The 17,548-nt window shown below is 42.1% G+C and overlaps 1 pseudogene; it reads right to left on the reverse strand.

The window, feature by feature from the left end:
- Positions 1-2,707: 2,707 nt before the first annotated feature.
- Positions 2,708-17,144, reverse strand: LOC124505052 (rRNA N6-adenosine-methyltransferase METTL5-like; annotated as a pseudogene).
- Positions 17,145-17,548: the final 404 nt, after the last annotated feature.

The raw sequence follows: 17,548 nt of genomic DNA on the forward strand, positions 1-17,548 counted from the left end.
GCTCCCAGGCACTTCTACGTGAATCTGCCAATGTCTAATTCAGCCTGGTACTATTTATGTAATATGTAACTATTATACATCCTTTTGTTGATTTATAATATCTATTCTTATTCTTTCTACTTAATGATGATTCCCTAGGTAATTAATCAATCATCACTTAAAGTAAGTGCCTCCATTCTGTGACCACCTCGGGTTCAATTTAAAAGGCTACTTACAGGTATTCTTTCATTACCTAAGATCAGAACTGAAATTCTTAGTTCAAAAAGGTATGTATACTGAAGAGCCATACAATGGGCATGTGTCCAGGCTCTAAAATAAAATCGCACAGCACACCTAATCAACTCAGAGACGGAAGGCGAGCATGTGCCCCCCCTGTTCTCTCTGTGTACTCACTACTCCGCACTGTGTTTTGGCTTTCAAAGGTATTTGTTTATAGTGTAGGGCGGACACTTTTCATTCCTTTTCTTTTTTTTTTAATTTTTTTTTTCAACGTTTATTTATTTTTGGGACAGAGAGAGACAGAGCATGAACGGGGGAGGGGCAGAGAGAGAGGGAGACACAGAATCGGAAACAGGCTCCAGGCTCCGAGCCATCAGCCCAGAGCCCGACGCGGGGCTTGAACCCACGGACCGCGAGATCGTGACCTGGCTGAAGTCGGACGCTTAACCGACTGCGCCACCCAGGCGCCCCACTTTTCATTCCTTTTGAACACTGCCTTCTGAACCCCCTTCCCGTGTTGGGGGCTGTCCTACATTATGAGGCAGAGCCCGCCCCCCCACCATAGGAGCTAAAATGCTGATACATCATCCTTGCATCCTGGGCCCATGACCCAGACCCTGCCCTGGGGGCGGCTGTTCCAGACAGCAACACCCCTTGGCCAATGCTGGGGGACAGCGGTGTCTGCTCCAGAGTCTCGACACAGTGGCATCAGAAGTATCTTTACTGGACCAGCTCCGTGTCATCATTTCAAGAGTTATTTTTGGCTACCTAACCTCTAAACCTAGTTCTCTACCCCTCCTGGAGATTCGGTGGGTTACCGTCGGAATAAGTTCCTTTTCTGCTTAAACAGACAGAGCTAGTTTCTGTCCCTTGTGATAATAAGCCCTGACTGTCAGAGGGTGCAAGTCCGTGCTTATGCTGGCGTATCAGTCGGTCACTAGGACCTGCTGAACGCGATGCACTCTGAAAAACACTAATGGAAATGTGTGTTCATTTTCCGAGTACTTTGGAATAAGGCACCTTGCTTGGCACTGGAGAGGAGAGGCACACGAAGCTGGTATTTTCAAATCAGTGCTATGGGGACAAGCAGGAGGAGGCAGGGACACCACTGTCAGAGAAGATGGAGGCAGGTATCATTTTGAGGGTTTACTGATTCTAAAGATTGATTTAGCATGGGGCCAAAGGGTTGAGATAAGAAAGGATGCTTGGGGGTGGGCACCTGGGTGGCTCAATCGGTCATGATCTCATGAGTTTGAGCCCTGCACTGGGCTCTGTGCTGACAGCTCAGAGCTTGGAACCTGCTTCGGATTCTGTCTCCCTCCCTCTCTGTCCCTCCACCCACTCACGCTCTGTGTCTCTCTCTCTCTCTCCCTCTCTCTCTCTCTCTCTCTCACACACACACACACACAAATAAACACAATTTAAAAAAGAGAGAAAGAAAGGATTCTTGGGAAAATTCCAAGAGGCAATTTTTTTTCACCTTAACATTTATGAAATTAGGAAACACTGCTAGAATGTGTCATATTTTAATTGCCACTTTTTCTCCTAAACCCATCTACCATATTTCACAAATACAAGATGTCATTGGTATACACTGTTTTTAACCACTAACAAACAAGCTCGGTAAATATTTTTAAATGGCAATGCCTAACACCATACAGAGGCTCTACAGTCGAGGGTATAAAGTCTCTACAAGAACTAAGTCAGTCATGGAAATGGGTTAGATGCCAAATTCCTGTTTATTTTTGTTGTACTCTCCCAAGGCTGTTGAAGAGTCATAGATTTACCGCTAACTTCTGATATGAACAAAGTCAGGTGTTAATCATCACTGCTTGGCTAGAAAAATGCCTAATATGCTTACAGTGATTCTCAGTTTTGTTGATGGTGCCTTTTTTTTCTTTTTTTGGTAAGTTTCTAGTTGGAAAATGTCAAATATATACAGAAGTAGACAGAATAGTATAATGGATCCTAATACTCATGACCAGTACTGTTTGATTTCTAACCTATTGTCTTTCCACCCCATTTTCTTTTGAAGCATATCCTAGACACATATCATACCATTTGTAAATATTTGTGTATGTATCTATAAAATACAATGACTCTTCAAAAACACATAATCACAATAACATTATATTCTGGAAAAATATAGCTATAATTTGTGGCATCTTTTCTTAATAACAGATTTTGTGTTCATTAATTAGGTTTTAAGCTGTTTTTATCTTTGGAGGTTTTTTGTTTTTTTGTTTTTTTTTATTAAAAAAATTTTTTTTTTCAACGTTTATTTATTTTTGGGACAGAGAGAGACAGAGCATGAACGGGGGAGGGGCAGAGAGAGAGGGAGACACAGAATCGGAAACAGGCTCCAGGCTCTGAGCCATCAGCCCAGAGCCTGACGCGGGGCTCGAACTCCCGGACCGCGAGATCGTGACCTGGCTGAAGTCGGACGCTTAACCGACTGCGCCACCCAGGCGCCCCTCTTTGGAGGTTTTTAAAAAGAAAAACAAATTAAGCCCACTTTAGTGTCCACTGATTTCTTTTTAAGAAATTAATATGATGCTGGTAGGTTATACTGCAGCTCTGAAGAGTGTTGATCTCGATTTTTCCATTCTGTAGCTTTTATATGAATGTGTTCTCTAGTTGAGAACTAGAACTGCCGTTCTTGCCATTTCCGAAGCAATCTTCAGAAAAGTCCTATCTACGCCTTTTCTGTTTTCGTCCCTAAAAGGAGGATCCAGAATCACTGTCCAAGTGGCTCGGACATGCTGTTAGATGATGGGCACACCCACACTGAACCCTGCCAGCATTTGTTAACACAAACTCCGTGACTTTCCTGTTGAATGTTTTCAGCGCGTCTTCATCCATGTCACATCCAGCACTCAAGCTGCAACTTCTGCCCTAGTCGGATACTGTTCTAGAAGGAGGATGGGCTTTTTGAATCCCCCCACCTATTGCAGGCAGCTCTCTGGTTCCTTAGTTTCTGGTTCCTTAGTTCCTCTGAAGCCTTAGTTTCTTTTTCTTTTCTTCCTTTTCTTTCTCTCTTTCTCTCTCTCTTTTTCTCTATCTCCCTCCCATCTTTCTTTCTTTCTGTATGGATTCACAGAGATTAAGGGCACTGGACCTCAGGAGGCTAGGAGTACCATCTAGTGTATGTCATCTTTAAATTTAAGTTTCTGTTTTTAGCAAAGTAATACCTGTCCCTTAAAACATCACATAAATATCTGTCAAGTAATCTGTCAGTTCATTTTTCATGGAGACAGCCTTTGTTAAGCCCCCATTCACCATCATCCTGAGAATTCTTTTCCCCTTTCTCAAATATAGGATCTGATTGCTGGGTCCAATGTCTTTCTCGTTCTCTACCTTCATTTCGGTAGAATGTTTCCTTTAGAAACTCCTTAAAAGGCATGCTGGGGAGGTACATGGAAGGCCTATGTGTCTGAAATTGACTCCATTCTTTTCTCATCCCTAATATTTTGGCTGGGTATAGAAATCTGAACTGGAAAGAGTTTTTTTCTCAGAATTTTTATTCTTGCTTCCATGTTCCCACTGACAAACTGGACACTGATTCTTAGCTCTTTGTGTGTGAACTGTTTGTTTTTATTCCCCCACTGGATACATTTATGTTGTAAAAGTGCATACTGATATGCTTTGGTGAGCATCTTTTGTTGTTTAAGGAGCTGGGTATCCTCTGGGCTCTTTTGATTGAAGATTCAGTTCCTCAGTTCTTGGAATTTCTTGTATTATTTCTTCAATAATTTTTTCACATACTTTTTCACTTTTATTTCTCTCTGGAATATCTGTTGTTTGAATACTGAATCTTTTTATCCCATTTTTCATCTTTTTTGTCAATTTCTTCTCAGCAGATTTCCTCAAATCTGGGAGATTTCCTCAACTTCCATCTCTGTTGTTTAAAAAAAAATGCTAAGAACATTTTCTTATTCTCTTAATGTGAATTTTTATTGTTTCTTGTGTCTCTTTCATGAGTGTAATATCTTTCTAATATCTATGAAAATTAATTATGATGTATTGATTATTTTCTTCTCTTTGCATTGTTTGTTTCTTCCAAATTCCCCCTTTTTTCACTTTTCTTTGAGTCTCTATAATTCAATCAAGTTAGAAACGTTCCCTAATTCTTTGATAATCCCTGGCTGTCCATTCATATTTAAGACTGAGGCACTAAAATGCTGACTGGAAGCTTTCCATGGGGCTTGTTGGCCATATGGTGTCACAGCAGTCCAGTGAGGGGCTGGTGCTTCACTGGGGGAGATCCACCTGTGTGTTGGGTAATTTCCTGAGGGATAAATCCCCAGTAGCCTGGGGAGAAGCATTATAGCTGCCTCTGACCAGGGAGTTGAGTGGAAGAAGAAGCCTGGATAAATCTCACATTTATCATGCAGACTTTTATTTAGCTCCTTCTAGTCAGGATGACCGTTCAATCTCATTTTCTTGTGTCCAGAAGTTCAGAGCCTCTCTAGCTCAACCTCTTTAAGAATAAATCTCACCTCTTCTGACAGAATGGAGCGCGGTTATACTTGCTTTCCAAGAATGGGGAAGGAGCTCTACCTATTCCTTATGAAAAATGCCCACCAAGCCTCCTGTGTTGGCTTCATTCTACACTACCACTTTTAGAGGAACTGGGCATCACTAACTCCTGAATATGACCAAGAGTCCATATTCTCAATGGTACTGCCTTTGGATCAGTTCCCTGACTGCAGGCTTAATCAGTTAGGCTACGTAAATTACCATTTGTTCATCCTTTCAGCCTCTAGAAATCTGCTGATATCTCACGTACGCTCCTATTGCCCTTAGCCTTATGGATTTACACCTTTTTGATTTCTTTATTCTCATGTCAGTGGGATTTGGGGGGGGGGCGCCATGTTTATTTGTTTACTTACTAAATTTTTTTTTGAGAGAGAGAGTGTGTGAGTGGGGGAGAGGGGGAGGGAGGGGGAGAGAGAGAGAATATGAATCTCAAGCAGGCTCCACAGTCAGCTTTGAGCCCAACGCAGGGCTCATTCCCATAACTCTGGGATCATGACCTGAGTTGAAATCAGGAGTTGGACACACAGCCGACTGAGCCACTCAGGTGCCCCTTTTTCTGCCATGTTTAAATGGAAGGCCATGACAGAAGCTTTAAGTTAAAAGGGATTATAGATGTAAAATACTGTTAACTACAGCAGCAATAATTGCAGTGAGACAATTCCTACTTAGTAAGGACCTCATGCTGCCTGTGTGAACTTCCATAACGACCATTCTTGTTTGTTGCTCCTCTGAGCCTCTAACCCACAGTAAATCTTAATGCTGTCTTAACCTACTCATACCACTTTCTTAGCAAAGTATTCCACCTCACACACACTACTATAAATAACATGTACTCCCCCCTAAAAAAGAGAATTTCATATCATTGATCAGAATTTTGCGTCACATCCACGAAAAATCCATAACAATGACATACTGGTCAGGAACGCTTGCCTAAGAGGATAGTCCAGTTTAGTCTGACGTGGCTGAAATGTATTTTCATTTGAGACAGCTCAGAGCTTCTTTTTTTTATGTTTATTTATTTTGACACACAGAGAGAGAGAAAGAGTGGGAAGAGGGGCAGAGAGAGAGGGAGACACAGAATCCCAAGCAGGCTCCATGCTATCAGTTCAGATCCTGATGTGGGGCTCGATCCCATGAGCTAGGAGATCGTGACCTGAGCTGGAATCAAGAGTCGAAGGCTCAACCAACAGAGTTGCCCTGGTGCCCCTGAGACAGCTCAGATCTTCTACACTGACTTCAGAAAGGCCCTAGACTCCATATGTGAAATCTGCTAGATTTTCTACGCCTGGAGGACAAAGACTGTATCCTGTTTATTTTGTGTCTCTGGTGTCTAGAAAGAACTGAACATGATAAGTGAACACGTTTGTTGACTAGCAGTTAGAGCCGAGGTCTTTTCCTACCAACTGTGGCTGTCTGGCCTTGGACAAGTGATTTGTTGGATTTGACTGAGGTCCCAAAAGACAAGGTCACCTTGTAGAGGTGAAGAGGAAGGAAGGGGTCAAGAATGGAATACTAGGGAACACTTACACTTAAAAGGCAGAAGAATGTGAAACGGGTGGAACCAGGAGAAGGGGTGATCATGGAAGGCAAAAACAGGCCGCAGCATCACATGAAAGCATATCAACTATGGTAAAGTCAAGGAAATGGAGCTTGGACTAGACGGTGCTCTGCCTTCAATGAAGCATTTCCGTACTCACTTCTTCACTCTTGCTGTAGATGAGGTGTGCTCACGTGTGTGAACGGTGTGTGCTGTGTGTATCGTGGAGGGGCTGTGATAGGAGAAGGGAACCAGAGCCCAGAGCCTATGCAGTAACCAGCTGGAAGCATCTCTGATGGGTTAAGAAGGATGCGAGTTGCTCCTATGTAATCAACCTCTAACAGCTCTGGGAATTACTTAGCCTGGTTTAAGCTGAATAAAAACGTTTGAGTTGGGGAATAAGAATCCTCTGGTGTGATTTGCTGCAGGCCATTCGTGCTCTTTGTCACCAACCAATGGAATCTTCTGCAGAAACATCATGGCCGGGGCGCCTGGGTGGCGCAGTCGGTTAAGCGTCCGACTTCAGCCAGGTCACGATCTCGCAGTCCGTGAGTTCGAGCCCCGCGTCAGGCTCTGGGCTGATGGCTCAGAGCCTGGAGCCTGCTTCATATTCTGTGTCTCCCTCTCTCTCTGCCCCTCCCCCGTTCATGCTCTGTCTCTCTCTGTCCCCAAAATAAATAAACGTTGAAAAAAAAATTAAAAAAAAAAAAATAGAAACATCATGGCCTGGAATTTGGAAATAAGTAGGTGACTTCAGTCTGACTATATTTCACCTATCCTAAGACTTTTTTCCCCACTAAGCCACTGAAATCGGGCTGCAGCAAATTAGCAGCATTTTGTCCTTCCTTAAGGACATATGACATAATGGCGCATCTTATCCTTTATGGCACTGATGAGATACCACCAGGAAGAATAAAATAATACGTACTCAGCAAACGTTTATCGTCATGCATATTAAGTCATAGCTCTAAAATAAGTTTAAAACTACTTTTTTTTTTTTAATTTCTTTTACAGTACGAATAGTTGCTGCAGCCCAACCTAATAAGTGACTGGGGTCAGCGACTGCCTTAGGGGCGCAATACCTGTTTGCCTCCAGGCCCCTGGAAATGCCCTAATTCACTTGGATTTTCCTGTCAAGTGTTTCTAACATATGTCCTCATTGTATTATCATTATATGAAAGAGAAAATGTAATAAAGAGTATCAGTCTAGATTGGCAAAATCATATCCATTTAATTTTTATGTAGTCATGAGGTTACCATTCTTTTATTGCGGTTTTATTTAGAAATTTGACTTTTAGGGGCATCTGGGTGGCTCAGTGTGTTGGGCATCCAATTCCTGATTTCAGCTCAGGTCATGATCCCACAGTTCATGGGTTTGAGCCCTGTGTCGGGCTCTGTGCTGACAGCGTGGAGCCTGCTTGGGATCTCTCTCTGCCCCTCCCCTGCTTGCATTCTCTCTCTCTCTCTCTCCCTCTCTCTCTGCCCCTCCCTGACTCACACTCACTCTTTCAAGATAAATAAATAAAATTAAAAAAAATTTTTTTTTAATGTAACTTTTAAAACTCAAATAAAGAATTGAGAATGTTACAAAATCCACACAAGTATTTTTGTGGAAAAATGAATTAATACCTAGAAGGTATGACTTTGAAATGCCCTTATTCTTTTAAAGATGGAAGACAAGTTTTATCGGTTCTGCTTTCCCCGCCCTTTGCTCCCTCCACGAAAACAGCGCAGACACGTTGGCAACCACAGGGAAAGCCACAAAATCACTGTACCTTTAAAGCGGATCATCAACGTATTTGCAGGCGGCCGTGGATCCCTCCGTCGCTAGAAGTCACGAAAATAAACCCTGGATGAGTGTTTTATTCCTGAAGAAGGGGAAAGAGAACCTTCCTAGTTGTCATTTTCATGAGTGTCAGCAGAGCACTTTTCAAGCTAAGCAATAGAGGAGGAAAGTTCTGGGATGTGGCCTCAGGGAGAATGTTTATGCATGAGCGTTACACCTCTAACGTGGCATGCTGGACAGCATGTGTGAAATGTAATCTGAAAGATTTGTCACTTTTCCAGGGTGGTGAATTTTCATGTCGCTTGCTCTCTCTCATCTGCATACCTGTAATAAAGTCAAAAACTGCACGTTATACATGTTTCAAAGGCTCAAAAATAGCCTTAGAAATTTTTCTTTCCTTTCTCTTCCCTCCCCTGCCAATCCTCGCGCCCCCTCCCCCACCTCCCTTCCTATTCCACATGGTGACTATGTTCTGTCCTCCGAAGACTGACTCCCTCATCTGTCTAGGGCTCCCTCGCACTGACACAGTGCTTCTTAGGACTTGACAAGTAGGAAGCATGATGGAAACTTAGCCACTACCTGAACTTGCTAATTCAGACCTATTTATTCACCTCATTTGGGTCTGATACTTGGCCCACCAGATTTAAGAAGACTGACCTCCACGTCCTCGTGTTTTGTGGGTGGGCTCAGCCAGAGCCCAGCCCCACACGCGGCAGGTGGCTTAGCAGCCACTCCTTATCCCCAGCCCTCACTGCCCTTGCCTGTGATCCCACAGAGACGTGCCTGTTTGGGAGCAATTCTGAAGTGGTTATATCTTAAAACCACCTGAGCTTCAAACCCTTCTCCTCCGCTTACCTTCCCCACCTAGACATACAGGTCTTCCGCCAAAGCGGAAGAAAGGGTGGAAAAGAGGGGCCCGTATCTCTTTCTGCCAGAGTCCCAAATCTCTCCTTGACTGATGGAGGGATGTCACCACTGTGATTTCATTGGACTTCAGCAGAGCACAAGTAGCACACTCTGAGACCATTCAAGAGGGAAATGGAAATTTCCCCATAGGTTAAGATCATTTACTTGGAGTTTATTATTGTCATCAGGAAAACTTTCTCAACTACTTTTAGAAAATATGTAAAGTGACATAATATAATAAGGACACAGAATAAACGGAATTGAACCAAATTAACCTCAGGCTTTCTTCTGATACCCAAAGTGGCTTTTGATCAATCGTATTTTTAGGGGAGAAAACTACAAAACTTAGTATTTCTGGACCTTACCGTCCAATGTGCCATTGTTTTCTTCTCTCATCTGAAATGAGAAGAAAAGCTCAAAGTGAGGAAATTAAATCAGTGGCAAATGATTTCCATACCGCTGACCTTGAACTTATCATCTGCAGGGTTCAAGTGGGGGATATCCCCCCTCCCTCCAATGCTAAATGGACTTTTTTTTCACTACTGATAAAAAAAACTTTGTCTTTTAAATCCACTCTGGGTTGGGGGGAAGGGTAGTGGAATGTGTTTTCATCTCCTGATTATAATGACATATTTTGAGATTGACCCGTTTCATTGATTTTTTTTCTCCTTAGTTGTGTTGTAGCGTGAAAAGAAAACAACAAGAAGCAGTTAGGGAACTCTAAAGGGGAATGGAACTTATTTTGTTTTTCAGTGACATCAAGAAAACTCGTTCAAGTTAGTATATATACCTCCTGCGTAGATGTGGAATATTTTACCAACCATTACACAGATTTTTATGTGCAGCAAAAAACAAACAGACAAAACAGTAAACAAATATTTTCATCTGCAAGGTGGAAACTAAAACATACAGAGGTAGACCGAAAGCAAACCAAGAGAAAATGCTGATTTGAGGACCGTGTCTCACTGATCAATAACTCAAAGAATAATTTGGGGAGAGTGAAATCACCACAGCAATGGCAGTCTGGCCCGAGCTTGCATTTCATTGGATTTTCCCCAAGGGAGCACTAGGTTGACTTTGAGGGGAAGGGTACTTTTACTGCTAGTTACTTCAGAATTATACTACCAAGGATTCAGATGTCCTTGGAAATGTGGTCTCAGGAAAGACTATAAAACCCACCCTTTGGGGCTCTGTTGTGTAACTTCCCATAAAAGGTTCTCATTGGGAAACTTTCAGATCTGCAGTGTATTTGCCTCAGGAAAGGAAACAGGGTGGTTTTTAGTGCAGGAGTGACCCTTATATTCAAGAGTCCCCTAGCTCACTCCCAGAGGAACACTAAGTTTTCATGTGCAGATGGACATCCAGGCCTTGATTATCCCCAGCTCTGCACTTTAGCTGGAATTGAATGTGCTGTTCATTTCTTTCAATCTTAAGTCAGTCCAGAATTTTCCCTCCGTGGTTTCCAGAGGCAGCACAGGGGAGTGATTAATAGCGTCTCAGGAGCCACGCTGCGGGGTTGGGAATCCCAGCTCTGCCAGTAAGTAGTAGCTGTGTGACCACGGAAAGCTGCTTCGCCTCTGTGTGCCTCCACTTTCCCAACTGTAAAATGGAGACACTATTATTCACTGCATAGAGTGACTGTGAGGTAAGCTGATACAAACAAAGCTCCTCGAATACTGCCTGGTGCACGGTAAGCACTTGGTAAATGTGAGCCAGCCACAAGACTTTACGCTGACATTACATTTTTAAATTAAATGTTATTTCTTCAATGTGTTCCATACAACATTTAAAAAAAAAAAAAAAACTAGGATGACCCCAAATTAGGGAAATTATTGAGAGTGGAGCACTGTTTACTTTGTGGATTGTCTTTTATTTACACATAAATATGAGTCCACAAGCATTTTGGGTTGTTATAGGGGATTCAGTCAGTTAGAATTTGAAGGCTACATATGTCGCTTTTTTTGTCTCATGTAGGGATTATGACTTTAAAGAAAGTGTTTCTGTTCCCTCTAGTTGAGTGTCTAATTCAGTCCCTGTGATACTCAATAGAGAGGTTGGTTTCTAACAGGCAGGGTCACCCCGAGGTACTCTACAAAGAGCCCTAGGAGGTTTTTCGCTCAAAGGGGCCGCAGCAGGTTCTTTGATACCAGAAGAGACGATGAGTTTTCAAAGCTGCAGACCACGCCTGCCGTCCCTTTCTTCCCAGCTGGAAAATAAAAGTACAGAGGAACCTAAGCCCACACACAGCACTCAAGTGTCACCTGATCTCTGGAGGTGTTTGATGCACGGGGCACAGTCATCCGATCCCTCCCTGCGGAGCGGGTCAGGGCAGTGTCCTCACACTCGTGGAGACGAATCACTGCACGTAAACGGAAGATTAGGAGACCCAGGATTATGGTCATATTGTTTATTTTGGTTTAAAAAAAATCTAAGGGGTTTTCTTTTTCTTCCAGTGGCGACATTTTTCGTTTATGAGTGCTGTTATGGAATAGTGCTGTTAAAGACACGCATTTCTCTAGAAGGGTGCAGGGTTCATCCCAACAAATCCATACTGAGCCTCCAGTGTGCCAGGCACTGTATCAGGCCTTGGGGCTTCCCTGGGGCCCGAGAGGGGCATGTAGTCCAGAGGGGAAAGAAACACGGAGCACATCACCTCATTACAGGAGGAGAGATTTAAATACAGCAGGTAATTCTGGTGTCCACCTGGTTACACGCCCCTCTCGAGAGGCAGTTTCAGGGAAGACACGGCACACAGAGCAGTCCCCACACTGTCCTTGCACTCGGGAAAACAGGTGCCATTGGAGCTCACATCTGACCAAAACAGGGCAAACTTTACATTAGTAATACCTGAATAAATCTGAATTAAACAGAAGAGTGAGTATCAGTGTTTTTCAATTAGTGAGACGGATACAAACAAGACAAGCGCCTTCATTAATTGAGTGAAGGTCGACAGGCATGTGTGTAAAATACTTGGGAAGTCTCTCCGAGCTGCTGTTTTGTTAGAACGCTGTGCACATCAGACGCAGCCTCCAAGTCTCCCTGACCTCTCTGGCCCTGTCCAGCGCTCGAAAAAAATGCTGCTTTGGCTACAAAGGAATCGGTTAACTCAGAACCACTCAGGGAAAAGCAACTCAAAAGACATTTTCTTAAATCGCAGTGGCTCAGAGTATCATACTTTGCACGCCAAACTATCTGTTGCACGCTCCTACCACTCGCACAGATTGTCTAGTTAACAGCAAATAGGCCATTGGCAAGTGTGCCTCCTTTAAAACAAAGCTGGATTTAAAAAAATAAAGTAACCAGTAATTTTTTTTTAGATGAAACATTGAGCGAGGTTATTGAATGAATACACAGCAAGCAGTGAGTTAAACAGCATTTACACAAGCTTTCCACTCAAAGCCATTTTTGGTGTTTCCTTTTTGGGGGACACATAATTAGAACTAATCGTTGTCTTTGTTTCCTGTTTGGGGGACAGATAATTGGAACTAATTGTTATTTTTCCATCCCTTCACTTTTCCCATCCAACCAGTAAGTCCAGTTGATTCTACCTTCTGAATATTTCCCACTTCTGTGCACTTCTCTCTACCACCACTGTCGGTGGCCCAGTTCAGGTCACAACTTGCCAGGATTTATCTAAACAGTCCCTTCAACATGAATAGACACTTCTCTAAAGAAGACATCCAGATGGCCAACAGACACATGAAAAGATGCTCAACGTCACTCCTCATCAGGGAAATACAAATCAAAACCACACTGAGATACCACCTCACGCCAGTCAGAGTGGCTAAAATGAACAAATCAGGAGACTATAGATGCTGGAAGGATGTGGAGAAACGGGAACCCTCTTGCACTGTGGGTGGGAATGCAAATTGGTGCAGCCGCTCTGGAAAACAGTGTGGAGGTTCCTCAAAAAATTAAAAATAGACCTACCCTATGACCCAGCAATAGCACTGCTAGGAATTTACCCAAGGGATGCAGGAGTGCTGATGCATAGGGGCACTTGTACCCCAATGTTTATAGCCCCACTTTCAACAGTAGCCAAATTATGGAAAGAGCTTAAATGTCCATCAGCTGACGAATGGATAAAGAAGATGTGTTTTATATATACAATGGAATACTACTTGGCTGTGAGGAAGAATGAAATCTGGCCATTTGCAGCAACATGGATAGAACTGGAAGGTATTATGCTAAGTGAAATAAGTCAGGCAGAGAAAGACAGATACCATATGGTTTCACTCATGTGGATCCTGAGAAACTTAACAGGAGACCATGGGGGAGGGGAAGGGGGAAAAAAGTTAAAGAGAGGGAGGGAGGCAAACCATAAGAGACTCTTAAACACTGAGAACAAACTGAGGGTTGATGGGAGGTGAGGGAGAGGGAAAAGTGGGTGATGGGCATTGAGGAGGGCACCTGTTGGGATGAGCACTGGGTGTTGTATGGAAACCAATTTGATAATTATATTTAATATAAAAAATAAATAAAATTTAAAAAGTCCCTTCAGTGATTCTTCACTTGACAAAATGACCTTTTATTTTAGAAGATAATTTAATAAATATTTAATTTATTAGTATTTAATAGAATTTGATAAATAATAAGTAAAATATTAATAGTAATGAGTACCAACTCATTGAGTGCATGTTATATACCTGTCACTGTGCTAAGCACCTTATATGCTTTGGTTCATTCAATCCTTAGTACACCCATACAAGGTAGTTATTAATTTCTTGCCCCACTTAAGAGGGTGAAAACTAAACCCTGGAGAGGTTAAACAAATCGTCTAAAGTCACTTAGTTAGTGGTAGATCCCAGAGATGAACTCTGTCTCCAAAACTTGTGCTCTTAACCAGCATGCGCATGCTGCCATATTTGCAAATTTTCCCTTATGTGGTAAATCACCCTTGTAGCATTAAACTAGATTGTATTAACCCAGCATGATGCTAGCACATAAAAATTCAAAAGGGTTTTTTTTTAAATGGATAAATTCAGGAAGACTTATGTAGAGAACAGGAAGCTGAATTATTATAATATTTCACTTATCCCACATCCTTATGACATTTTTTTAGATAAACCAGTTTGCTAGATAACTGAAATTAAACCATTTAAGGATATATTTTTATTTTCACAAAATCTTTCTGAAATGTATTTCATTCTTTATTTCTTTAGTAGTATGACCATCCTAATATATTACCTTAATGACAAAGAACTATTGTTATAAGAAACAGATGTTGTATATAGTATTTATTTACTATTTCCTTTTGGGTTGTGGTTTTAATTACCATCTATATGCTGAGGAAGCCCAAATCTTTGTCTCCAACCAGGATTTCTCTCTTGACTTTCAGATCCACATATATCCACACTACCACTTGACCCTGCAAGTTCAAAATGCCCCAAAGAACCATAAATACACCCAGACCCTCAGATCTGCATCTCCAGAATTCTTCTCTTAGTGAGTCTACTCTCTACGCATAGAGATAGGCATAATGTTTGATGACTCCTTTTCTTTCACTAATATTCCCTAATCAGTAAATTAACAAAAGTCCTCTTGATTTTACCTCCTAAATATCGCTCAAATATCATCACATTTCTGTCTCTGTCCATTGCCTTATCCTACCATTATTATCTTTAATGTTAACAACAACCCTCTAAATGGTGCCCCTATCTATAATTCTACCACAATCTAATTTATTCCCATACTATTTTTTTTTTAACTAGAAGTCTGATTGTGTCACATCTCAGTTTGAAAACTTTCAATAGTTCACCACTGCTCATGGGATAAGGTTTGAATGTCTTCAAAATTGCTTACAAAGCCTTCGATGATTTCAGACTTTCTTGCCTTTCTGTATCTTGTCATCCCTTTTTACCTGTCCCTCTCACCGAGCACAACCAGGTCATATAGAACATTCCCATCTACACATTGTGTATTCTCTTGCTTCTGGGACTTTGCATGTGTTGCATGTGTTGTCTGGAGAACCCCTGACCCCTCCATCTAAGGTACATATCTCTCATACTCACGAACACAGCACCTATTTCTGCTTGTAATATTGTGGTTAAGTACCTATTTGTTTCTCTATATTGTCTTCTCTTCTGCCTCCCTCAGGGCCATTGGGGCTGGAAGATGGAACCCATGCCCCACATGTTCACCTATATCCTTAGTACCTAACTCTGTGTCTAGAGCGGAGTTGGCACTAATATTGTTTAAGTTTTAGTATAGTATTAGATTTATAGAAAAGTTACGAGGATAGTACAGAGTTCCCTTATACTGGCACCCAGTATTCCCTATTGTTAACATCTTACATTAGTATGATCCATTTGTCACAACTAATGAACCGGTATTAATACCTAATTATTAACTAAAGCCATGCTATTCAGATTTCCTTAGTTTTTTTATTTTTTTTTTAAGTTTATTCTTTTTTTTTTTTTTTTTTAAAGGCAAGGGGACAGATTCTCTCCTAGAGCTTCCAGAAGAGAACATAGCCTTCTTAATGCCTTGGTTTTTTTTTTTTTTTTTTTAGGTTATTTATTTATTTTGAAAGAGAGGGAGTGCAAGTGGGGAAGGGGCAGAGAGAGAGAGAGAGAGGGTGAGGGAGAGAATCCCAAGCAGGCTCACACCACCAGTGCAGAGCCCGACGCAGGGCTCAAACTCACTGACTCACAAACCAATGAGACCACGACCTCAGCAAAAGTCAGAGCGTAACTGACTGGGCCAGCTAGGAGCCCCTACGTTTATTCACCTTTTAGTAATCTCTACACCCAACATGGGGATCAACCTCACAACCCTGAGATCAAGAATAACACGCTTTTCTGTCTGAGCCAGCCAGGTGCCCCCACTTTCTTTAGTTTTTAACCTAATGTCCTTTTTCTGTTTCAAGATTCCATCCAGGATACCACATTATACTTAGCCATGCCTCCTTCGGTACCCCTTGGCCATGACAGTCTCTCAGACTTTCCTTCTTTTTGGTGATCTTGGGAGTTATGATGAGTATTAGTTGGGTATTTTGTGGAGTATCCCTCAGTAAGAATTTGATGTTTCTAGCATGATTAGACCAGGTTGTAAGTTTGGAGGAGGAAGACCACAGAGGTAAAGTGCCATTTTCGTTGCATCATATTGAGGGTACGTAGTGTCAACATGACTTGTCACCATGTTAACCTTGCTCACCTAGCTGAGGTAGTGTTTGTCAGGTTTCTCTAGTGCAAAGTTACTGATTCCCTCCCACCCCCCCCAACTTTACATTTTGTACTCAGGGAGTCACTGTGGCCCGCCTACATTTAAGGGGTTGACAGGCTCCACCTCCTTGAGGGCAGAGGATCTACACAAATTATTTGGAATCCGTTGGTGCAAGAGATTTACATATTCTCCCCAACTTATTTATTCAGTCCTTTATATCAGTGTGCAATCATGGGTATTTATTTTATACTTTGGGCAATAATCCAATATTTTGTTACTTAAGTGGTTCCAGCTTTGGCCATTGGGAGCTTTTCAGTTGGCTCCTGTGTTTATTTGATATATCCTCGATTTCTTTTGAGCACTCCCTTACTTTCTGGCACAAGACATTTCAGGCTCATCTTGAATATTCCTTACCCCAGCCCTAGAATCAGCCATTTCTCCAAGGAGCCCTGGTTCCCTTTATTGTAGACTATATGCACACCCATGATCTGTGCTCTGGGTAAGTACTAACAATTTTTCAGAAAAACTGGATCCATTTTTAGAAACCACAAAAAGCACAAAGACTAATGTATCCTCCCACCACCCAAAATAAGCCAATGTTTTTCTGCTTTGTTTTACCTCAGATCTATGTTAAGAAATAAGACACTTGAAGTTGAAGGTCATTTTCCCCCAGTGGCCTTTTCCCCAGTCCTAAACCCTGCCCTCCCTTCCCAGAAGCAACCACAATCTTAAGCTGATGTGCAGACACTTTTTTTTCAAGCATTCATGGAACAGCTACAGAAGCATATGTATTAAAGAAAACCCTGGCTCTTCTTCGGTCTGAGCTGCCCACATTCCCAGACTGTCCGGGCCGGTCGTTGTGTCTCCGCCCTCAGCCACCATCTGTACACTCAGCTCCTCGCCTGCCTGGCCGGGGCAGCTGGGGCTCCGCTCGTCTCTTCTCTCTGTGGCTTCCAGCCACTCTCTTATCTGGTCTGTACCTTTCTGTCTCATCCTGACTTGAAACTGCGCTTCCTCCTTGTGGGGGGAAGAAAACCAATACTCTGCAGACTTTGTGAAAGCAAACTGGAAACTGGAAATGGCTAGACAAATAGAAAATCTCACGGTTTCGTTCACAGTGCAAAAAAAAAAAAAAAAAAAAAAAAAAAAGGCAGAACAGGGCCGGGGACATAGGATTCATTTATTTGGAGGGCGTGGCTCTTTAACATCTGATTTTTAGCTTAAAGACATTACCAGTTGCTTCTAATTATTTTCAAGTTGTACTTCTGGAAGGCTGAGGTTGCCAGATTTAAGATTACCAAATATCTGGAAATTAGGATAATTATGGATAATATGATTCTAAAAAAATTAGGATAATATGATTCTTCATTTCTATTTTTCTTACAAATACTGTTCTT

The sequence above is a fragment of the Lynx rufus genome, unplaced genomic scaffold (assembly GCF_022079265.1).
Source record: "Lynx rufus isolate CCGP_SWC_20201006 ecotype Redwood Valley unplaced genomic scaffold, mLynRuf1.p SCAF_9, whole genome shotgun sequence".
Lineage (NCBI taxonomy): Eukaryota > Metazoa > Chordata > Mammalia > Carnivora > Felidae > Lynx > Lynx rufus.